The sequence below is a fragment of the Nyctibius grandis genome, chromosome 4 (genome assembly GCF_013368605.1).
Source record: "Nyctibius grandis isolate bNycGra1 chromosome 4, bNycGra1.pri, whole genome shotgun sequence".
Classification (NCBI taxonomy): Eukaryota; Metazoa; Chordata; class Aves; order Nyctibiiformes; family Nyctibiidae; genus Nyctibius; species Nyctibius grandis.
Window position 1 is genome coordinate 61650404 of NC_090661.1, and position 15270 is coordinate 61665673.

The following is a 15270-nucleotide window of genomic DNA, read 5'->3' on the forward strand; positions in this document are numbered from 1 at the left end:
CGCTAGGACTTGTTTGGGGTAAGGAGCAGAGGAGAGGTTGGGGACATTTATCTGGCATAAATTCACTTTTGCAGATAGCTGGCACCTGCACCCAGACCGCTTTGCCTGGGCACAGTCTGGTCTAGTTACCCTGGTAAAACCCCACCGGTGCAGCTCCAACCCTACCCAAAATGTCCCGACTGCCCCAGCAGCATTTTATTCTGCGGCGCAACCTGACCGGTCCGAGCACAAGGAGGGTTTGATGCCGTGTCTTGCCGGGAAAGATTTTAGCGGCGGTTTCTGGGGACGCAGGGCAGAGCGGGGCTGTCGGCGGCAGCCCGGGGCCCGGGGGATTGCAGTCACATGCTGCTGCTGCAGGGCTGGAGGAGAATTAGCAAAATTTGCTGCAGGATTCCCACACCCTTGCAGCAGAGACTGGCACTGCATCCCGGGGACCTCTGATTCAGCTCTTTCTCCCCTTGGTCTCGATTGCCAGCGCTACGGTTTTATCAGATACTGTGGACTATAAAGTGATTTTCCTAAAAGCCGCTATTCAGAACAATTCCCTCCCCCCCCTCTCCCCATGCTATTATTTAATGAAATCAATACACAGTGTTGTTACATGTTATGGTGTTTGTATGCTATAAGCTTTCAAGCTAGGAATTGTATCAACATTATTCAAAGCCTTTTCAATTTGCTGTGCCTGCCAACTTATATGTTGATTGTGGTATTTTCCCCAAATAGCATCAACTTTTTTTGAATCACAGAATTCTGTGATTCTGTGAACTTGCTAAACGGTAGGAAGAAATTCAGGAACATTAACAAGAAGGATTAGAGTCTGTCATCAGGATTTACCTGCATGTCAAGCAGGCATGTGGCTGCACATACTTTGTTTTTCCTATCTGTTGATCAGGTTGCTCGCGAGCATGTGTAGCTGCGGCACAGCCTCCTTCCAAGCGCTGTCAGACTGCACCACGCGCTGTTTGCTAAAATGAAAGCCAAGGTGCGAGCCTGCAGAGGCACTGGAAGTCGCATTCGGGCTGTGCCAAGTCTCCCTGCGCTCTGCCGTGCTGAAGCATCGCGCTCGAAGCTGTAACACTGTCAGCGTGCCCTTGCCCGGGGAAGCCCACCTGGGTCACTGCAGCAAGGCTGGACTACGGCTGCTGCTAAAAGAGCCCCCCCCCAGCTTCCCCTTTCTGAGCTCTTTTTTTAAACTGCAATTTCGCAGTTGCATTGGCGCAGAGTTGGGTATTGAACTCCTCTCCTTTTTTCACGGGCGGAAGGTGGGAGGGCAAATGAGCTTTGCTTAATAACGTGATTGATGAAACGGCCCCAACTCACCCATGAAGTTCACTGCTCATTAACGCGAGCAGGCTGCAGCTACGCTTTTGGCTGTTCTACTTCTTTCAGCAGTGCCCCACAGACCACGCGGCAGCACTGCAGCTCTCGGCGCTGACATGGTATCTTTTTTTTTGCACAAAGATCGTTCAAACCATTTTCCTTTGAAACAAGAGCTTTGTAGTTAGCAAGGGGATCTGAGGAGATGCTGTCAGGTTACAGGCTCAGTGAGGTGATGAGTGACCAAGTGAATGAATTGCCTTGCAGCATACAGTCTGCATTTCCCACAGCTCCTTTGGACTTGCTTACACGAGACATTTTGGCTTTATCCACATGAGGAGGTAGCAGTACATCCCTTCTCTTCCCGGGCAGACCCAAAACTGTGTAAGTGGTGGTGGGAGAAAGTGAGGCTGGAGAAGGGGGACAGAGGAGACAGATGCTATTAGAGATGCAACGGCCCGTGCTTCTGTTTTGCCAGCTTCATTATGTTGGTTGGAGCGGTCGCTTTTTACCCTTCTCTTGCCAAAAAATAGCTGTGCTGGCACAGGTCCCAGTGCTGATGCAGTCATATCACTTTAAAAGGACTTTGCTGGCATTATTTGCTCAGAGCCAGTCTGAGATATTCCAGCCGAAGGAGGTTGCAATAAGCTGCATTTCCGTAAGGGTGTTTGCTGGGAGATGTGACCTGTAGCTGGGGAAGGTGGGGATGCTCAGGAAGGAAAAGATATCCTTTTAAAAACGTGAATCAACCAATTGCAAATTTATATGCATTTATGTTACCAAAAACAAAAAAGGAGAAACAAACCCCAGGTTTTTGGGGTGCTCTCTTGCATGCTTTTTGAACTTCTGCAGTCACTGTGAGAGCCAGACAAGTGCAAGCAGGAAAGAGGGAGTCGTTTTATCTTCATGAGAACAGCTAAGCCCCAGAGACCAACGGCTTTGTCAGAGGAGCTCCAGGAGGTCCCGTGGTGGCAGTTTGAAGCCTGATTGTCTCTATCTGACCACCCCAGCCTTTGCTCAATGTTACCGCTTGTGTAGCAGTGAATGGGAGTCCCTGTCTCGGTTGTGAATGGTCCCGCTGGCATTAGTGGGCCAGCAGGGAAAAAAGAGAGATGGTTACGTGCCCATGTAGAGGTTCCCATTTCAGGGGTGTGACACACACATTTTGCTGTGCTGTGCTCTTGTTCAGCACACAGGAAAAGTTTCCACAGTAAGAAGGTCCAGGTGGCACGTGTCCTTCTGTTGTCCTGCCCTCAGTTCCCAGGGAGGGACAGGGAGCTGCAGGAAAGAGGGGTGTGACTTAGGCTAAGTGGTTACTATGCAAGTGAGATTACGTGCTCATACTATCACTCTGTCCTCCTCTGATTTTGAACTCATTTGACCAAAGTAGACAAAATTTCAGGGACCTCAGGAATATCAAGCTCCTTCAGTTCCATGAATACGTAGACCTGTTACCATTCCTAGGACCGGGAAGGGGCAGCAACTCATCTTTCCCTGGGTATCTGGGAAGAATCCAGCCTCACCTTTAAGATGTTGTTTATAGAAAAAAAAACTTTATTTGGCTGTGCACAGTATTACTTGTTTCTTTGATTGATTGTACTTGTCTGTTTTACTGTATGAAGATGCCAAGTAAGGCTCCATGATGCTGAGAGTTAGGGTTTGTTTAAAGCCCAAGGGCAGGACAGCCTCACCGACATCTGTGTTGGCTCTTGTCATGGCGTGGCATGTTGTGAGGTGAGGAACAGCGGAGCAGCTGCTCTTCAGATGTCTCCTATGGACAAGCCTTTCAAGAGAGCCCCTAGGGTAGCCTGAAGTTGCTGACCAGCGCTGATGAACAATCATGGTGATACAGATCAAGACATCCCTGGCATTCATCAGGGTTGGGTTGGCTGCCTATGCCAAAACCCAGTGCAGCAAGTTTCAGAGAGACCCCTGCCTGGACCTGGACCTGGACATGGCTGGAGCTGCCAGTTTGCTCAGTGGGTAATTCTGTTGAGCAGAAAGGTAACAACAGCCTGGATATGCCTGGGGAAGGACCCTAACAAAGGTTAGGTTGGTAGAGATGGGGTTGATGACAGACTGTAATTTCCTTACTGCATTTCAGAAGGAGGACAGGTGGGGGATCTTGAGACATGGGTTCATGCCAAGGTACTGATACCTCAGGATTGTGCTCAAAGCCTGAGTTTATGTGCTGTCGCTGCAAACCAGTGTCGGCACTGACACAGTTTGGCTGATGCTGATGGTTCTCAGCAGGTATTTCTGGGCTGTGATACAAGACAGAGGCAGGGCAGCACAGACCGAGTCTTACGCAGACACGTGTACTTCTGGCACCAAGTGGACGTGCCTCTGAGGCTTACAGGGCTGACACGGGTTTTGCAGGATCATCTGGTTACTGAATCACGGAGACAAGGGATGGGAAGGGATTTTTTTGAAATTCGTCTGCCTGCCATCAGTGATACTAACAGCACTATCACAGGCAGCAGTAGCATAGGATGGATAATCCTTTCTTCATGGCCAGATGATCACAGGACGTTCCAAGCCCCGCTGTTACTGGTATAATGAATAAACCCTGTGCCAAACTCTCCGGACTCTGAGCTCTCTATGGACTTTAGATCCTATTTCTGATCTGGTTCAGCCATCAATGTGTAGCATCTGGGAAGTGCTTCTGCTTGCAGTGAAGTCTGGTCTCCAGGCACTGGAATGGTCCAGAACATGTGTGCACTACATGGATGGAGTGTAACCATATGTACCTGAGCGCATTTCTGCAGACTCTGAAGATATAACTAAATTCTCTCCTTGCTTCAGGATACAGACAAAGGAGAGAGGGGCCAAGTCCATGTCCTCTGGATCCTGGAGGAATTGCTTGGCAGATGAGGTACTCACATAGGAGCACTACCTCTGAGCTCCTGGCAACAGAGAGAAGGCAAGGGAGAAGTGGGGAGCTCTTCCCCCATGGTCTCAGGGAGACAAAGGGAAGGGTCATCCTGAGAGTGCTGGTATGAGCAGTCCCCTTGGCATGGGCTCTTACCCTGCCACAGGGTTTCACCCAGGCAGAAGGGCAGAATTCCTTTCTAGATGCTGAAATTAAGAAAGAAAACCCCCCAAAACTAAAGGTCTTTTTTTATACAGGAACTTCAAAGTAAGAAAAACAAACCCCCGTTCATAAAACAAACCCAGACACAAGCCCCAAGGTGGAAGTTACAACAGAAACTATTTTCCTTCAGTAACATTTGTGGAAGAATTCACTGTGCTGCAGTGTAATGTCACAGCACACAGTACATCGGCACCAATGACATATTTTAGATGGAAATAAAACTTGTAGTTTGAATGTCTTTTAAATTCATCCTTTTTTTCCATGCCAGGGTTTTTCTAATATTTTATGTCATCTCCTGCTTTCCTTAACAGAAGTAGAAAAAAAAACCCAGCTCGATGGCAGAGGGAGGTGTATGTACCTTCATTAAATGAGAAAACCCCATTACGTAGAGATAAAGAACGCTCTGACGCCCAGTGCAAACTGTCAGACTTTCCTAATGCTGAAAGGATGCTACCAACTTCAGCAGCACACTACTTTTACCCCAAATAATTAAAATGTCTCTATTTTTCTAGTGTGTTCCCTGGGTAAATTTGAGGATATGCTCTGTATAATCAGTTTTGCTGCTACTTTCATGTGAAATCAGCTTTTATTTCCCTTCTAGTTTTGCGTGGCTTTTTTGTAGAGTAAGATGGAAGCTCAAAAGGAAACCGCAATTATATTGATCCAGAAAAGCATTCAGCAGAGAGAAAAGGGTCCGGTGTAGCAAGTGAAATTGTCTGTATTTTCTAACACTTTCCCAACATCAGGCTGAAAATGTCCCATGAAATTCACAAGCATCTGAAAACGAAAGGAAAAAAACCCCACAACTTGAAGATTTTCTTGTCTTTGTTCAGATTCCGGTTAGGTCACAGAACTGCCTATTTACACTATTCATGCTAATTGTTTTCCCTGAAACAAAATACACACAAAATAATGTTGGGAATGCTTTTTTCTTTGGGCTGGCTTTTGTGGTGAGCATTGTGTTTGCCTCTACAGCACATTTTCCCATTTGTTTTCATGTACTTTCATTAACTCCTAAAAAAAAAACCCAAAACTTTTGAAGGATAACAAAGAACAAAGCCCTACTTAATTTAACAGTATTTTTCACGTTCCAAGTAATATGCACAGCTCATCCACTGATGCAGTCCTGTGGCTCGAAAGGTGTTTGTTGTATTATCTCACTTAGATAATTATGTAGGCACTGGTGAACATCGCTTTGAAACAGTCAATAAAGTAAGGTGAAAACCTGAATTATCTTTGTTTTCACACATTTTGGAATGCTGGTAGAAAACTCAAGTAGCAACGCCAAGAGCAGTATTGTACGTGTGCATTTAGCCCTACGGAGTCATCTCAGTTCAGCTCCATGGAGCCCACAGAAGGAGTTATGAGACCAGATGTTTCCTCATTCACGGGCTGGCATAAATTTCTGTACAGAAAAATGTTGGGATTGATGTAGATACGAGACCACTTTGTGATCTGAGCTCTGATCTTACACCTGATGTTGCTGTGCGTGCGCGCTGCGGGGCTGCAGAGCAGACCCTGGGGGTGCGAGCTCTAAAGAAGCCGCAAAGTCAACAGGCACCACGGCACATACCCATTAGCCACCAGGAGAAGGGTGAATTCCCGGTCCCCCTGAAGTTGGTAGGAGTTTTCTCATCAACTTCAGTGTGTTTTACTCTGACTGTCTGGTTCTTTGGCTCCAAAGCACACATTTTTATCTCTTGAGCAAAAAGAGAGTTCCTGCAGCTGTCGGTAGTAATAAGTCTCTTCAAGTCAGTCACTGGGGAGCAGCTTCGCTCCTTTGTACACACAAAGCCAGTGTAATGCAAGGATGTCAAAAAGCGACCGTGGCCGGCACCTGCAGACAGGCTGAAAAAGTCAATTCTCATGGATTTCGGAGCAGCAGTTCTGTATTGACTTCCAAAGAATATTCCCTGCATGAGAACAGTGGGGTTGAGCCTGGAAAATGCTAGAGCCGGCTAAAGGAAAGTGCAATTATAGCTGCTGATTATAGATGAGGAGTGTCTGTCGGGATCCCCCTTCCTTCCCTCTCCAGCCCAGAAGAGTTGCTGGGACTGAAAAGCAACCAGCAAGTGGAGTGTGATGTGGGCTTAAACTTCAAGTGTCTTTTCAAGGTGGCCAGTTCTAACACTTCATAGAAATCTGTTATTTTTTTTTTTAACTTTATTTTTCTTGGAACAATTTAGTGTAGTGGCTTTTTAAGGAAATTAAGCCCAGAATTTTTTTTCTGCATTTTTGAATGATAACTAAACTAGTGTTGCTGGCAGTGAGAGGGCTGCTACTGAGTCAAAGGACGGCAAAGGTTCCTGTGCTTGCCAGCAAAGCTCCCCCGGGCTGAGTCTGGCTTGGCAAAAACAGTGCCATATGGTCCCATATATCTGAATGTGTGTGTGTATATATAGATATATATATTCTCATGTGTGTGTATATACCTATATGTAGACAGAAGTTTTTAAAAACAAAAAACTAAAGTCAAGGAAATAAGCCACCTATCAGAACCCAAAGGGCTTCACTCATTTAAAAATATTTTTATTTTAAGATATCTACATTATTTAAAAATATATTTTCCACGAGGTCAAGATTCAGAAGTATTGTCCCAGTAGACTGTGTATTTGTTAGGAGCTTGGAGGGGGTGGAGGGAGAGGTTCAATTATCACAAACATCAACAACAGGCTACACGAATATTGCAGCAAGTATCTGAAGAGTGGATTGAATTTTATGTTGGGTCCATAGTTTGGTGAAGGGTTTTTGCTGGTGCTATGATGAAAACCTGCCCCTCTGCCCATGTTTTGAATGTCGGCCAGAAAGAGCTCTATGAGCGTTTCTTGTCAATGGGGATGAATTCTGCTCTGAGAAGAGGGATTTTTTTCTAGCACATGATGTAGGAGGGAAGGGGAGATTAGTTTACTGGCTTTGTGCACTTTGTCCCTTTTACACATACTAATTAAAGTGGTTTGATGGTAGTTTGAGGATCGTATTAGGATCATCAGTTAGTCAGACTTTGAGTTAATTAACCAGCCAACCCGCTCCCACTGGAAGGGGCTCGTGTATGATTATGAGTCACCCACTTGGGTAACTGATATTTGTTTATTTTTAGGCAGACTACGAGGCACCCAGACACTATGGCAATGGGTTCCAGATCAGTACTTTAAATATATGAAATATACTGGTGATTTGGACCTTGCAGATGGGAGGAGTGTCTGCTTGCTCACAACCTCTCCCTTTGTAGATGATGAGGTCAGGCTCATCACATGAAGACAAATTCCTTATCCTAAGTATAGTTAAGGCTCATTCCTGAAATATACAGAAAGCATTATTTTGGGATGGATCTGTATGTGCTCTTGCAGCTCTTGATTGGCCCTATATGCCTAAGTGAAAAAGTTGGTCTTATCCGTGTAAGAGTACAAATATGTACGGTGCTACATTAATAACTTCTAAATTTGTTTTGCGCCTTTGTCCTTTATTCTTAAAGCATGGTGCTGCTGGGTCCATGAAAGCCTGAGAGTCTGGCAAATCAAGGCACAGAAAGTGCAGTGGGCTTTGGGAATAGAGGTCTCTGGGACTGTTGAAACAAGTTGCCTGTCTTCGCAGGTGATTGCACTATGTAATCCCTTTAATGAATTCATTAAGCTCTGTTTCATACTGAATTAAGCTCCTGCCCTTCGCTGCCCCAGAGCCACGCTTCTCGCTGCCACCTTAAATGCATTCGTGGCCAGCTCAGACCCATTTGTTCTTGTGCCAATGCTGACTTTGCTTCAGTAGCTTTTGTTATAGGGAATGTCCCAATTTGTTTCATCAAGAGCAGAAGGAAAATCTTTCTTGTCCACATTTCTGTATGGGGAATTTGGAAACAAAAGGAGGGCTTTGTCTAACTGGGAGTCTTCCAGGGGCCAGTGCCTCCTCCTCAAACGGAGTAAGTACTTTCCTTTGTTTCAGCTTCCCTTCCTCAATTTTTGCCTCTGCCATCCTTTCCTCTTTCACACATTTCTCCCACCGTTCTCCTGTTCTGTTTTCTTTGGCACCTGGCATGTGCATCCCCTGTCACTTCTGTCCCCATTTTGCTCCCTTTCCTCTCCACCACCACTTTGACGCCCAGGCCTCCTGGAGACCAGCTCCTTCACCTGCGGTGGTTTGCGTTCCCCTTCGGACGCAGGCTGGGCTCCCTCATCTCCTGGCCAGGCACTTCTCCATCAAGGGCCAGGCACAGCTTTACAGCAGTGGCTGAGGACTTTTCTAGTGCTGGTAGCTCAGGCTGCTGCACAGCCCTCAACAAGAGCGAGATGTCACCCATCATGGCTCTTCTCCTCCGTTTCAGTGAAACCATCGTGCTTGGGGTCCTCGGCCCACCCCTTCTTACTTGTTTCTCCCTTCAGGGTCTCCGCTGGTGCTGTCGTAGTGCATCTTCCAGAGATGGCCTTGAGCCTCGCAGAGGGACCAGCATCCATGTGGCTCTCCAGCTCAGCTGTGAACCTTTGCTGTAGGTGCAATGAGGAGCACCTGGGAGAGGCGGCTGAGAGATGAACCCTGCTCCCCCCGGGCTAAGGCAGCTGCCCATCTTCTCTGTGTGGAAGGGCAGCAGTGGAGAGAAAGGTGACACAGTTTCCATTGCTTGTTATTTGCTTTTGGTTTTGGGGAAAGCATGGGGTAGGGGGGCATAAATGTCACCGATTCCCCTGCAGAAGTGACTTTGGACCGTGGAGGGTGACAGGAAGAGAGATGGCCAGAGTGAAATGCAGTCCTGGTAGCTGGTTCCTATTGCTGGATGCCTTGAGTCCCACACATCTATCTGTGAATTTGAGATATGGAGCACTACTTAAACTGTGTACTAATCATTTATTCATTCTTACTCTATGGCCTGGCACACGGAAAAAAATATGCTAGGAATCAGGTATCTTTCTGGAAAAGTGTCGTTTTTAGAAGAATTGCATTAAGCAAAGAGTTGACTTAATTTAGAATTCCCCTTTTGTGGCTTCATGTCTTAATATTGTAATTTTAACATTGTTTTTCTTTAGTGTATTTTGTGTAAGCAGTCACTTGATTTGCAATGACTTTATTTCATTATTACAAAGCTGATTTCCATATTTTCTGGTATTTGTTTTAGCATTGTAACTACATAAGCACAGTCTTCCCTTCGGTTTCCAGACGGAAACCCCTGCATTTTCATTTTCCTGAAACGAGATTTTTTAAGATTATTCCTTGAAATTGTTTTGCTGTATACATTTCATATTTGGTCACTTCTGCAATGAAATTTAATGAGCTTGCCTTGTAATAGCTTCCAGGGCAATAGTACTGCAGCACGAGTCCTGTGATTTTGGTAAATGCAGTGAGGAGAGAAGAATTTTACATGGACTCTTTCTATATTGTGGTTACAATAGGGTTTGGAAAACAATTTTTGGCAATTGTGGTGAAATTAAAGAGGGATCCTTTGTGCATGAGTTCAGACTCTGAGACAACTTCTTGCTGCAGTTTTATCCCAGTTGTTGGTGGTAGGGAAATGACCTTAAGGAGGTTTAGTACTGGGTGATCGGAAGGGGATTTTCTGCAAGCCATGGGGGCCTGGCAGCGGCAGCGTGATGGGGGAAGTTTTTCTGCGTGCCTTCTGGCTCTTGGCTCAAGCCAATGGCACAGATTTCATGCTATTACAAACACTCAGTTAAATCACCACTGTATTTAATAAACAATTTAAAAATATCAGATGTAGCAAAACAAACATGGAGATGACAGAATCAGTTTTGTTTTTAGAGGTGGCAGAGAACAGAACGTCCTTTTCTTAGAAACGCTACAACGTCCAGAAGGAAAGCTGCTCTGTTGCACCATGTGTCTCAGCTTCTCCAGACATTGTTTGCAAAGTCTCAGGCAACACTGGCCATGAAAGCCTGTGTGCCAGTGTCTGTAGGAGCATGGGCTTCCCAGCTCTCCTGGGGATGTTCGTTCTATGTGTCACATAAATAAAAATCATTCGTGCAATTCTTGCATATGAGGGCTAAAAAGATTTGGTAAGAACCTAGGAAATACGTAATTTGGATAGAGAAAAAGAAGTGCTTTTACTGACCTAGAAGCAGCTGTCCATTTTGAAAAGCAGTGGCAAAAATAATGCCTGGGCTTTGTCTTGAAATCTGTTATTTTAAGCTGATGACCAAGAAGTAGGTAGCTGCCATGCTTTCCACCTAGACAACTGCAGCCAAGGTCTGGGTTTCTCTGGCTGATGTGTGAGAAAGGAAGACCAACCTCCAACTTCAAGTCTGAGGTTATGTTGATGCTTGAGTGGTTTGAAAACATACTGATGATCCCTTATTTAATAAAGGAATGGACTGAACCTCACTTCAACATCCTGAACATCTCGAATACAGCACAGTATTAAATCATTTCTCCAAAGTAACCTTCAAAAGTTGAGCTGCAGAGGAGTCCCCCTTTGTGTCAGTGTCCTAATACATCTGAAGTTCTCAAAGTGTTACCTGATTTTTGTTCTCTTTGGGCTGACAGATGCACTTCTGAGCAGGCTTGGAGGCTTTCATGCAGGTTGCCCTGTTGCCCACATTTCATGCTTATCTATTGGGTCTTGAGGAGCCACCGTGCTGCTGTTTGTCCCCATTTGTTGGTGTGCTGGTGGAAATGCTGGTGCAAGGTGAGAAACTTACAGCTGAGATCCTGAGGGTTCATTGAGCATGCAGCATGGATGCAGCAACTCTGGAAAGCTGCCTTAACTTGCATGGGGCTGTATCCCCAATGGGTGTTGCAATGGCAGAGAAATTACAGGATGCCTCACTGTGTTTGGTTTTGCTCCTTATTCTTTCTACGTCTGGCTCCTGCAGCTCTCTTTGGGGTACAGATTTTCTCTGCTGGAGTCATCCTCCAGGAAAGCTTTACAATCCTCTCACCCTGGATTAGCGACTAAATGTCTCGCTGTCTGGGAGAGTCTTGAGGTTTTTACATCTGTAAGGTGGAGCTGATCCTCCTGAACGGACTAGATAGATAACTATATGGATTAGATGACCTCTCAAGGGACCTTCAATCCCTTTCTTCTGTCATCATACCCCTCAAAGAGATCCTCCAAGTGCTCGGAATGGGACTAAGGGCTGCCTGAGGGGTTGGAAGCAAAGAGACTTAAAATGGGTATTTCCATGGAAGGGCAAGAAATGACCCTGAGGACTAAAATAGACTGGTGTCCTTCTGGGAGTGTTCACAGTTGAACTCCCAGTATCACACATGCCATCTCTGGGGGCCTGGGGAGAATCTAGAGACACCAGTACACTTGAGCCTCTAGATAACACTCATCTAATTCTTGGGCTCTATACCTTAAAAAAAATGCATTAAAAATCTATTATTATTAGGTTCTATTTCAGCAATGATTTATTTTTGTCAAGGACTACGGATTTTGTTCTTGGGCCAGTGTGCTCTTTGGCTGCCTGTGATCCCCCGCTTTAACAGTCCTTCAGCTCCCAAGGTTTCTCTTGAAGCAAGGCCCGGGTTATTAAAAAAAGTGATGGTCTTAAAGCAAAAGCAAAGACCGAACCGATTCAGCGTATGACAGTTTACAGGGAGTGGGGGCAAATATCTGTTTAGCTCTGTTTCAGTTTTATTGGCATAAAGTTATGATGTATAAAATGTCCTGGAGTTTAAGATGTCAGTCCTTCAGGTGACTTCAGGCAGGTGGGTCACTGCGTGGTGCAGAAAGCCTGTCCGGCTTTCTTAGCTCCTGTCCCTTCTCCCTCACCAGACCCAGCAGCACCCTCAGTTCTCAGCTCCCTCACCTGACCCTGGGCCCAAGTCTGAACAGGACCCTTGTGCCAGCCCAGGAAGGTGTTTTCATCCTCTTTCCTTCACAGGGAAGCAAAAGGAGAAGCGGCAAGAGAAGAATAAAAATCAAATCTCTTCTCCAGGGCCTGGACAAATAGTTGACTCTCCGGCATCTCCAGGTTATTTTTGTTTAATAAAATGCAGCAGAGGAGGCTTTCTCAGGAGACTCTCTTTACTTCACTCCGTACTTCAGGGTCAACATTTTAACAACTTGTTTTTCCTCTTATCTGTACTTTTACAGTAAGTGTTTCTGCTGGCATGGCTCAGGCGGGACTGGCTCCATTCAAATTCAGGGAGAGAGGAATGAACAGCTGAGACCCTCAGCCTGTCACGCTGCGACGGAATGAACAAAATGCCACAAACACACGCACCAGGCATGGGCGGCAGGGGCTTCCTCGGGTGCTGCTGCACCCACTGCGCAGAGAGAGCACACGGGCAGCAAGGGCCACATCTGTACACGAGTAAGTGGAAAACCATGATCTTGAAAATCCCTCTGTAGCTAAAACCTAACTCAAAGAAGCACCTTGGCTTTCAAAATGAAAATTCTCCAGGTACCTGAAGTTTGCATGCGTGTGCGGAGGCACCCCAGCCCTAAAGCCAAAAGCGTGATGCTAAGACCGTGCCCATGCATCTCCCCACAGGGACGGCAGTCGAGAGTATCCAACCCACCTCCAGTGTCTCAGTAGCCGTGCCCTCTTGCAAACCAAGGTGAGGGGACCCCCTCACTCCGCAACATCTCTCCTGTCCCCCCTTTTGCTGGGCCAAGGCTCGGCTCTAACACAGGCACAACAGCCTCACGAGCAGCCCCGTGGCTCAGACCCTCTCCAAGGACTGGGAGAGACAGGGCTGGTTTCTCTCCTGCTTTAGTGCCTGGACCACTGTGCCATGGGACACAGAGGGGAGCTGCGCTGCAGAGGGGCCGCTGCTGCCATGCTGGCAGAGGGAGGGTCTGCCCACCTGCTTTCTGTCCGGGGTGGCTGGCAGGAGCAGCCTTCTTTCTTCCCTGGGGCCTGCAAACCCTTCCCTGGCATTTCTGGGGTAGACGTTTGCTCACGCACTGGGCACAGCGTTCATCGCCCCACTTATGGGGGAGAACAGGGGCTGGAGATGGCCGTGGTGCCAGGCAGAGCAGTAACTGCGGGGTCCCTTCCTGAGCCCCTGTGAAAGCAGGGAAGCAGGATACGTGCGGTGCACGGTCCCCTCCCTGCACCGGCCATGGGGGCTCTGCCACAGCCCGGCCCAGCACAAGGAGAGCTTGTCCTACAAGAGGTGACCACTCCCTGGGAGCTTGCACGCTGCAGCGGATTAGAGTGTGACGGCTGAATCAGCTTCCCAGCAGTGCTGTGCCCACCCTCTCCGCATCCCTACAGCGGGGATGGGAGGGGAGGATGAGCGGGATCTCCTGAATGACGGCAGTTGTGACAATCCACCACATTACATTAAATTAAAGCAGGACTGATTTTGGTTTAATAAAGCAGGGTGAAAATGTGGAAATCAATACCTTTAAGGTATTTGGGGTTACACAGGGTTGAACTCAGTCCCTCACACAAGAGTTCTTTTAAAAAATAAAAGTAATGAAAGTATTAAAAATACATGGAATTGATTGGAGCAAAAGGCCTATTGTCACAGGCTCAGGGTTCTGTTAAATTCACATGGCAAACTAGAAGGTCATTAATAAAGGATAAAATGATGAGTGAGTGGGGTTTCTGCCCATTTGGGGTCTGCAGTGGGCACTAGGTAAGGAGGACAGACCTCTGGGGAAACTGTTACCATCAGAGCTGCCCTGCCCGGGCTCTTCTCAAATCCCAGAAATCACTACGTTACTAAGATGGGTGTCTTCTACTTGATCTCAGAAAAACTATGTAGTCAGGGAAAATTGAAGGATCAGGCTGAAATCTTAACTTCCACCCGGCTGAGCTTCTACTTATTTTCTTTCTTCCCTCTCCCCGTTTCCTCTTCTCTCCTCTGTCCGCTTGTGCCCCTATTTCAAAGTCTGGATTAGGCAGCCAAGATTGCGTTTTTGTTAGAGTACTGTGAGGGTGCTCAGAAAGGCTGAGCAGTGCCCTGAACAGTTGAACACTGGTACAAATCATCTCAGAGGAAATGGTGAGAGTGTGCGCTGTGCCCTTTCTTTCACAACGAGTTGGGGAGGAAGAGTCAGCACCACAACAGCCGCTGTGTTTGCTGTCTCTGCGGCTCTTCCCTCTCACTCTCCTTTTGTGTGCTCTTGTCTTTTTTTTTTTTTCCTCTGGAGGAACAAAAGAAAACAACATCTGCTCTGGCCCGTTTAAAATAACCTTTTCCCTTTTTGCCAAAACTGACAGTTGTTGTCACCTCCAGCACCTTACAAGAGCCAGCTGCAGAGTGGCTTTCCCTGAGAGTAGGTCGTTCTGTAAGTAGGAAAAATAATGAAGCCTGTTCCTCTGCAGATCTACGTTCCTATCACGTAAAGGGCAGTGTTGACTTTTAAGTTAATTATACTCAGATCTACTGTTTATCTCTGCATAAAGCATAAATGATGTTGTGCTCTGCGACTTCCATGTTCTTCAGCCACTGCCTCCCTCGCCTCCCCACGGCCGCTCTGCTGCGTTTAGCTGGCTGGCTTTCCCCCTTTCCATCTTCCCTGCACGTTACAGCTTCTGTGTTTTTCTGCTGCTCCAGCTTTCTCTTGAGATCGTCTTGTCATTTCCTCCTCCTTTTTAACCCATCCCTTCCCCTGACATGACAGTTCTTCTCTTTGCAGGGCCGTGCAAGCTGCTGTGGTCAAGCAGTAACAACTCCCAGCACACAAGGAGCACCAGGGGAAGTGGAGCGACTCCTCACCCCGCTCCCCCATAATCGGTGATCTCTCAAGGTCTTTCACATCCCCATTAGCCACAACAAACCCACCAGAACTAGCTGTGCTCCAGAGATGGGAGCCATCAGTGGTCCTCCACTGTTGACCATTTATCCACTGGCCATAATCCAGCTAAGGAATCTCTTTTTCCTGCTGTCTGCCACTGCACTGCAGGGACTACAGCTCTTTCGCACAGCTCTAGACAGCACAGGGCTCATCCCAGCTC